Source organism: Pleurodeles waltl, chromosome 2_2 (assembly GCF_031143425.1).
Source record: "Pleurodeles waltl isolate 20211129_DDA chromosome 2_2, aPleWal1.hap1.20221129, whole genome shotgun sequence".
NCBI lineage: Eukaryota > Metazoa > Chordata > Amphibia > Caudata > Salamandridae > Pleurodeles > Pleurodeles waltl.
Genome location: NC_090439.1, coordinates 122,856,032 through 122,865,327, shown reverse-complemented (window position 1 = coordinate 122,865,327; position 9,296 = coordinate 122,856,032).

The window sequence follows — 9,296 nt, the reverse complement described above, 5'->3', positions numbered from 1 at the left end:
ATATGACAAGAACACGTTTTGCACTGACATGTAGTAAAAAATGATGATTTTTTATTTGCATAATTACACATAATTTCATGTAATTTTGTTGTATGTTCAAGCAATTACACAAAAGCAAATAATGTGAATTTCAAAACTCGTCATTTTTCCCTGTAAGGAAATGCCTCTTTTTACATGTTCACGTCCACACATTTGGACTGATGCTGCTTGTTTTTCGACTTTGAGAGTGCACTGAGGTCTGCTAAACAGACATCAGTGCAATTGTTTAGACCATATACAAATTGCATGTCAACACGGATACATCCATTTGGTAATGACTAACTTATAAGTTCCTAGTATATGGTACCCAGGGCATGTAAGGCAGAGTGTGCACTTAGGGCTGCAGCACTATTTGTGCAATATTTGTGTGTGAATGGCAAAGTCGACCTGGAAGTGAAAAAACTGTCCTTCCATTGTGCGGTGGTAGGCTGGGGGCCATTTTGCGTAACACAAAATACAAAATGGCCTCCAGCCTGCCACTGGAAGGACAGCATTTTCACTGCCAGTTCGACTTTGCCATTCACACCAATGACAAAGCCCCCCATCCCTTAGCACTACATATAAGTCTCCCCTAAGGAAGGCCTAAAAAGCCCTATGACAAAGAGCTATATTTTGTTAACTAAGACCCATATTGTAATATGTTTAACAGCAACACTTCTAAATTGTTGTTTTGCCATGGATAAAGTTAGTAGCCCTATTGGCTAACACAGGGTTACTGGTTGCCATCCCAACACGGCTAGCTCCTGAAATAACTACCAAATTGAGTCATGCAAGGGATAAAATTAGCTGTGGCATTAAACCTGACTTGATGCCCAGGACACATTTATTAACACCTTTAAAGTTAAGCTACAATTTGAAAGTTGCCACTCTGTCCTCTAGCTAACCCACCTGCCTCACAAAGACCCTGGCACACAGACAGCTTTCTGCCACCTGGGGAGACCTGCACATGACTCGCCAGCACAGGAAAAAAGGCACTTGCCGCAAAGCAAAGTGTTATCTCCTCTCCCAGGATAGCCACTCAGGGTGTTAACCCAAAAGACGAGCTTCAAAGGTTAAGTCACCTTTATGAGGGAAGTAGCTCCAACACCCCTGTGCAGAATGCATTTTGTTCCTACAGACAAAGTGGAGACAGGGTCAAGGAGAGAAAACTCATCGCTAAATCATCCGTGTAGCCCTCTGGTAGCCACACCTCTAGAGTGGGCTGCCAAGCTCCTAATGGCCGATGAAGGACTCTGCTATCTTGAAAGAAGCAAGAATGTGGCACTCTGGTCAGCCAGATGCTACACATCACAGGAACTTTGTCACTGGGTACGAGGGGACCCAGAATCCCAATGGCTGGTGACCGCATGGTTCCCTCAAGGCACTATCCTAGGAAAAATATGACACCTATGGCACTCTAAACCCCTCAGACCCACACAAAGATAGGCTGCACCATCAGAAGGACTGCGCTTGCTGCACTTTGGGCTAGCAACGTTTGGACAGTGCCTGTCACTTCTGGCTAGGGAAAAGTTGATTTCCAGCCCCAACCTACAGCAGTGACTTCCCTTATCAGTCGGCTGATCTCCTGGAACCAGCTCCAGGGACATAAGAGCAGAAGTTGCCCAAACTGATGAGTCGATAGCCACCACAGACATTTTACTGCAACCAGTCTCCAGGCACCCAAGAGAACATATCAGAGATAGCCAAATGTTGTACCCCAGTCTGCCAGAGCTGGGAGTCCTGTATTCATGCACCCGAGGGAATCTAGCCCCCACCTAAGGATTTTGCCCCAACTGCGATGCAGACTGTAGGAGGCTGGCCTGGCTTGTAGTGGGTACCAGAGGTACTTACACCTTGTGCCCCGTCCAGTTGTCCCTCATTATTGTAGAAGAGGTGTTTCTAGCAGCTTAGGCTGATAGAAGGTAGCTATGGCAAAGCAGCTTAGGCTGAACTAGGAGACATGTAAAGCTCCTACTATACCACTGGTGTCATATGCGCAATATCATAAGAAAACACAATACATAGAAATACTAAAAATAAAGGTACTTTATTTTTATGACAATATGCCAAAAGTATATCAGTGAGTACCCTCAGTATGATAATAAGTTATATACACAAGATATATGTACACAAATCTAAATTAGGTAAGTAATAGCAAGAAAAGTAATGCAAACAGTGTAGAATTACAATAGATTGCAATAGGAGCACATAGGTATAGGGGCAACACAAACCATATACTCCAAAAGTGGAATGCGAACCACGAATGGACCCCAAACCTATGTGAGCTTGTAGAGGGTCGCAGGGACTGTAAGAAAACAGTGAGGGTTAGAAAAATAGCCCACCCCAAGACCCTGAAAGGTAGGTGTAAAGTGCACTACTACCCCCAGAGAGCACAGAAGTCGTGATAGGGGGATTCTGCAGGAAGAACAAACACCAGCAATGCAACAACAGTGGATTTCCAGACCTGACTACCTGTAAGACAAGGGGACCAAGTCCAATAGTCACAACAGTGTCGAGAGTGGGCAGGAGCCAAGGAAATGCCAGTGGAGGGTGCAAGGAAGCAGCCACCGGTTGGAAGACACTTGGAGATTCACAAGAAAGAAGAGAGCTAGGGACGTCTTCTTTGGAAGACGGATGTCCCACGTTGTGATGAAGCTTGCAGAGGTGTTCCCATGCAGAAAGTCCGCAAACAAGCCTTGCTAGCTGCAAGGGTCACAGTAGAGGTTTTTGGGTTCTGCTGTGGCCCAGGAGGGACCAGGATGTTGCCACTTGGAGGAGGAGACAGAGGGGGCACCCAGAAACTCAGGGAGCCCTCACACAAGCAGACAGCGCCTGCAGAAGTACCTGAACAGGCACTTGGAAGTAAAGTGAACCAGAATCCACGTGAAGTCATAAAAGGGAGTCCCACGACGCCGGAGGACAACTCAGAGAGTTGTGCACTGCAGGAAGGTGTGTCGGGGACCCAGGCTTGGCTGTGCACGAAGGAAATCCTGGAAGAGTGCACAGGAGCCAGACAAGCTGCAAATCACACAGTACCAAGAAATGCAGTCTAGCGTAGGGAGGCAAGGACGTACCTCCACCAAACTTGGACTGAAGAGTCACTGGACTGTGGGAATGACTTGGACAGAGTTGCTGAGTTCCAGGGACCATGCTCTTCAGGATGAGAGGGACCCAGAGGACCAGTGTTGCAGTCTTTTTGTGCCTGCGTTAGCAGGGGGAAGATTCCGTCGACCCACGGGAGATTTCTTCGGAGCTTCTGGTGCAGGTTGAAGGCAGGCTACCCCCAGAGCATGCACCACCTGGAAACAGTCAGGAAAGCCGGCAGGATGAGGCGCTACAATGTTGTTAGTATTCGTCTTGCTACTTTGTTGTGGTTTTGCAGGCATCCTGAGCAGTCAGCGGTCCATCCTTTGGTAGAAGGTGAAGAGGGAGATGCAGAGGAACTCTGATGAGCTCTTGCATTTGTTATCTGAAGAATTCCCCAAAGCAGAGACCCTAAATAGCCAGAAAAGGAGGTTTGGCTACCTAGGAAGGAGGATTGGCTACCAAGAGAGGTAAGAGCTTATCAGAAGGAGTCTCTGACGTCACCTGGTGGCACTGGCCACTCAGAGCAGCCCAGTGTGCCCCCAACACCTCTGTTTCCAAGATGGCAGAGGTCTGGGACACACTGGAGGAGCTCTGGGCACCTCCCCTGGGAGGTGCAGGTCAGGGGAGTGGTCACTCCCCTTTCCTTTGTCCAGTTTCGTGCCAGAGCAGGGCTGGGGGATCCCTGAACCGGTGTAGACTGGATTATGCAGAGATGGGCACCATCTGTGCCCATCAAAGCATTTCCAGAGGCAGGGGGAGGCTACTCCTCCCCAGCCCTCACACCTATTTCCAAAGAGAGAGGGTGTTACACCCTCTCTCAGAGGAAGTCCTTTTTTCTGCCTTCCTGGGCCAGGGCTGCCTGGACCCCAGGAGGGCAGACACCTGTTTGAGGGGTCGGCAGCTGCAGCAGCTGCAGTGGAGACCCCAGAAAGGCAGTTTGGGAGTACCCGGGTTCTGTGCTAGAGACCCGGGAGATCATGGAATTGTCACCCCAATACCAGAATGGTATTGGGGTGACAATTCCATGATCTTAGAGATATTATATGGCCATGGTCAGAGTTACCATTGTGACGCTATACATAGGTAGTGACCTATGTATAGTGCACGCGTGTAATGGTGTCCCCGCACTCACAAGGTCCGGGGAATTTGCCCTGAACGATGTGGGGGCACCTTGGCTAGTGCCAGGGTGCCCACACACTAAGTAACTTTGCACCCAACCTTCACCAGGTGAAGTTTAGACATATAGATGACTTATAAGTTACTTAAGTGTAGTGGTAAATGGCTGTGAAATAACGTGGATGTTATTTCACGGAGGCTGCAGTGGTAGGCCTGTGTAAGAATTGTCAGAGCTCCCTATAGGTGGCAAAAGAAATGCTGCAGCCCATAGGGATCTCCTGGAACCCCAATACCTCGGTACCTCAGTACCATATACTAGGGAATTATATGGGTGTACCAGTATGCCAATGTGAATTGGTAAATTTAGTCACTAGCCTGTTAGTGACAAATTTGGAAAGCAGAGAGAGCATAACCACTGAGGTTCTGGTTAGCAGAGCCTCAGTGAGACAGTTAGGCATCACACAGGGAACACATACAGGGCACATACTTATGAGCACTGGGGCCCTGCCTGGCAGGGTCCCAGTGACACATAGACTAAAACAACATATATACAGTGAAATATGGGGGTAACATGCCAGGCAAGGTGATACTTTCCTACAGAACCCCCCCCCCCAAACGAAGGACATTAAGACTAGCCATGATCTGATGAGTCTTCATTGTCTAAGTGGAAATATCTGGAGAGTCCATCTGCATTGGAGTGGGTACTCCCAGGTCTATGTTCCACTGTATAGTCCATTCCCTGTAGAGATATGGACCACCTCAACAATTTAGGGTTTTCACCTTTCATTTGTTTTAGCCAAAGTAGAGGTTTGTGGTCTGTCTGAACAATAAAGTGTGTGCCAAACAGGTATGGCCTCAATTTTTCAGTGCCCAGACCACAGCAAAGACCTCCCTCTTTATGGCAGACCAACGCTTTTCTCTAGGGGTCAACCTTCTGCTGATAAAAGCAACTGGTTGATCCTGGCACTCAGAATTCAGTTGTGATAAGACTGCCCCTACCCCTAACTCAGATGCATCAGTTTGAACAATTAATTTCTTGGAGTAACATGGACTTTTCAGGACATGTGCAGAGCACATGGCCTGTTTGAGCTCCTCAAAAGCTTTCTAACAGCTAGCTGTCCACAATACCTTTTTAGGCATCTTTTTACTAGTGAGATCATTAAGAGGGGCTGCTATGGAGCCATAGTTTTTAATGAATCTCCTGTAATACCCTGTGAGTCCTAAGAAGGCTCTCACCTGGGTCTGAGTTGTAGGGGGAACCCAATCCATGATTGTCTGGATTTCCCCCTGAAGTGGTGCAATCTGTTCTCCACCTACCAGGTGTCCCAGATAAACCACATTTCCCTGCCTTATCTGGCACTTTGGGGCCTTGATAGTGAGGCCTGCCTTTTTCAGGGCCTCCAAAACTTTCCAAAGGTGGACCAGGTGCTCTTCCCAGGTGGAGCTAAAGACAGCTATATCATCTAGATATGCTGCACTAAATGCCTCCAACACTTGCAGGACTGTGTTCACCAACCTCTGAAAAGTGGCAGGTGCATTTTTCAAACCAAAGGGCATCACTGTAAATTGGCAGTGCCCTCCTATAGTTGAAAATGCAGTTTTAGGTTTAGCATCCCCAGCCAATTTGATCTGCCAATACCCTGCAGTCAAATCAAAGGTGCTTAGATACTTGGCAGATGCCAGAGTATCTATGAGCTCATCTGCCCTGGGTATAGGGTGAGCATCAGTTTTTGTTACCTGATTGAGACCTCTGTAGTCTACACAAAACCTAATCTCCCTTTTTCTATCTTTTGAGTGAGGCTTTGGTACAAGCACCACAGGACTCGCCCATGGGCTTTCAGAAGGTTCAACCACTCCTAGATCAAGCATTTTCTGAACCTCTTGTTTTATGCAGTCCCTGACATGGTCAGGCTGCCTATAGATTTTACTTTTGACAGGCATGCTGTCTCCAGTATCAATTGTGTTTTCACACCAGGATGTGGTGCCTGGCACAATTGAGAAGAGTTCAGAAAATTGTCCAAGGAGATTTATGCAGTTGTCTTTCTGTTCTGCAGTCAGACAATCTGCCAAAACTACTCCCTCCACTAAAGCATCATTTTCAGTGGTGGAAAAGAGATCAGGGAGAGGGTCACTCTCTTCTTCCTATCCCTCATCTGTTGCCATGAGCAGGGTGAGATCAGCCCTGTCATAGTAGGATTTTAGGCGGTTGACAGGAATCACCCTAAGGGGACACCTGGCAGTGCCCAGGTCTACCAGATAGGTAACCTCACCCTTCGTTTCAACAATGAGATGGGGTCCACTCCATTTGTCCTGGAGTGCTCTTGGGGCCACAGGCTCCAATACCCACACCTTCTGTCCTGGTTGGTACTGAATCAGAACAGCCTTCTGGTCATGCCATTGCTTCTGGAGCTCTTGGCTGGCCTGATGGTTTTTACTGGCCTTTTTCATGTACTCAGTTATTCTGGATCTTAGGCCAAGTACATAGTCCACTATGTCCTGTTTGGGAGCTTTTAAAGGTTGTTCCCAACCCTCCTTCACAAGTGTTAGTGGACCTCTTACAGGGTGTCCAAAGAGGAGTTCAAAGGGGCTGAAGCCCACTCCTTTCTGGGGTACCTCCCTGTAAGCAAAAAGGAGGCAAGGTAACAGGACATCCGATCTCCTCCTGAGTTTTTCAGGGAGTCCCATTATCACACCTTTGAGAGTTTTATTAAACCTCTCTACCAGTCCATTAGTCTGTGGATGATAATGAGTGGTGAATTTGTAGGTTACACCACATTCCTTCCACATTCCCTTTAAGTATGCAGACATGAAGTTGCTACCCCTGTCTGATACAACCTCTTTAGGGAAACCCACCCTGGAAACGATTCCCAGGAGGGCCTTTGCCACTGCAGGAGCTGTAGTGGTCTTTAGAGGAATTGCTTCAGGATATCTTATGGCATGGTCCACAACCACCAAGATAAACCTATTGCCTGAAGCAGTAGGAGGGTCAAGGGGGCCAACTATGTCATCCCCTACCCTTTCAAAGGGCATCCCAACCACAGGTAGTGGAATAAGGGGAGCCTTTGTAGTGCTACCAGTCATGCCACTGGTTTGGCAGGTCACAAGACTTGCAGAATTCTTTAGTGTCCTCTGACATCCTAGGCCAATGAAACAGGGGGACAAGCCTTTCCCATGATTTGATCTGGCCCAAATGCCCAGCCAAAGGAATGACATGTGCAAGAGTCAGGAGGAACTCTCTGTACTGCAGGGGAATGACCAATCTCCTGGCTGCTCCAGGTTTTGGGTCCCTTGCCTCGGTGTACAAGAAGTTGTCCTGCCAGTAAACTCTATGTGAGTCACTGACATCCCCATTTTGCTGTTTGACAGCTTGCTGTCTGAGACCCTCTAATGTGGGACAGGTTTGCTGTGCCTCACTCAGCTCTTCCCTGGCAGGCGCCCCTCCACCCAAAAGCTCAGCAGTGTCTGCTGCCAGCTCATCTGGTGAAGGCTCTGCACAGGGAGGAAATTCTTCTTCCTCAGAAGGAGAATCATCTACAGAGGGAGGGATAGTGGGTAGGGATTTACCCTTGCTACCCCTAGCCTTAGGGAGCACTTGGTCCATTGTTCGAGGGTCCAAGTTACCCTGTCTTTTTTGTTTTTTGGCCTGAGCCTTTGTCAAACCAAAATATACCCAGGAATGCCCAGCATTGCTGCATGAGCCTCCAACTCCACTTTTGCCCAAGCTGATGTCTCTGAATCGTTCCCTAGTAGACGGTCTACAGGTAAATCTGAGGCAACTACAACTTTCTTTTGACCAGTAACCCCCCCAATTGAGATTCACAACAGCCATGGGGTGGCTAAGAGTGTTGTTATGAGCGTCTGTCACTTGGTACTGCTGACCAAGTAGGTGTTGTTCAGGGTGCACCAATTTCTCTATCACCATGGTAACACTGGCACCTGTGTCCCTGTAGGCCTGAACCTCAACACCATTTATTAGGGGAAGTTGCTTGTACTTATCCATATTAAGGGGACAAGCAACCAAGGTGGCCAAATCAATGGCACCCTCAGAGACTAACACAGCCTCTGTAGTCTCCCTAACAAGACCAATCCCAACTACATTACCAATAGTGAGCCCAGCTACTCCCTTGGATTGGCTAGTTGCAGGTTTGCTCCCACCACCACTGCTATTACTAGGGGCACTAGAATTTGCAGCAGGGGTTGTGGTAGTGTGAGGTTTGGTGTTTTTCTTTGGACAACTGGCATCAGTTGTCCAATGGCCATTGACTTTACAAAAATAACACCAAGGCTTTTTAGGTTGATTTGAAGAGGATTTGGACCCACCACCCCCACCAGAGGATTTTTTGTGGGCCTGATGAAGACTCAGTTTTATTTTTGTCCCCACCCTTGTCAGAAGACTTACCATCCTTCTTCTTGCCATCCTTGTCACCCCCTGTATGAACTTTTCTGTTCACTCTTGTTCTGACCCATTTGTCTGCCTTCTTTCCTAATTCTTGGGGAGAGGTCAGATCTGAGTCCACTAGATATTGGTGTAACAAGTCAGACATACAGTTATTCATAATATGCTCTCTCAGAATAAGATTATACAGGCTTTCATAGTCAGAAACTTCACTGCCATGTAACCACCCCTCCAAGGCCTTCACTGAACAGTCAACAAAGTCTGTCCAGTCTTGTGAGGACTCTTTTCTGGTGTCTCTGAACTTAATCCTGTATTGTTCAGTGATTAAGCCAAATCCATCCAAGAGTGCATCCTTCAAAACTGCAAATTGTTAGCATCACTTTCTCTAATAGTAAGGAGCCTATCCATACCCTTTCCAATGAAAGATAGCCACAATATAGCAGCCACTGCCTTTGAGGGACCCCCTGTACCATACAGACCCTCTCAAGTGCAGCAAACCACTTGTAGATGTCATCCCCCTCCTTGTAAGAGGGGACTACCTTGTGCAGATTCCTGGAATAATGCTCTCTAACAGGATTACTATCAGGAATGCTGCTGCTGCCACCATGGGGTTAAAACCCCAATCTCTGTCTTTCCTTTTCCAGGTTTAGGGATTCCCTATCTAAGGCTAGCTGTTGCT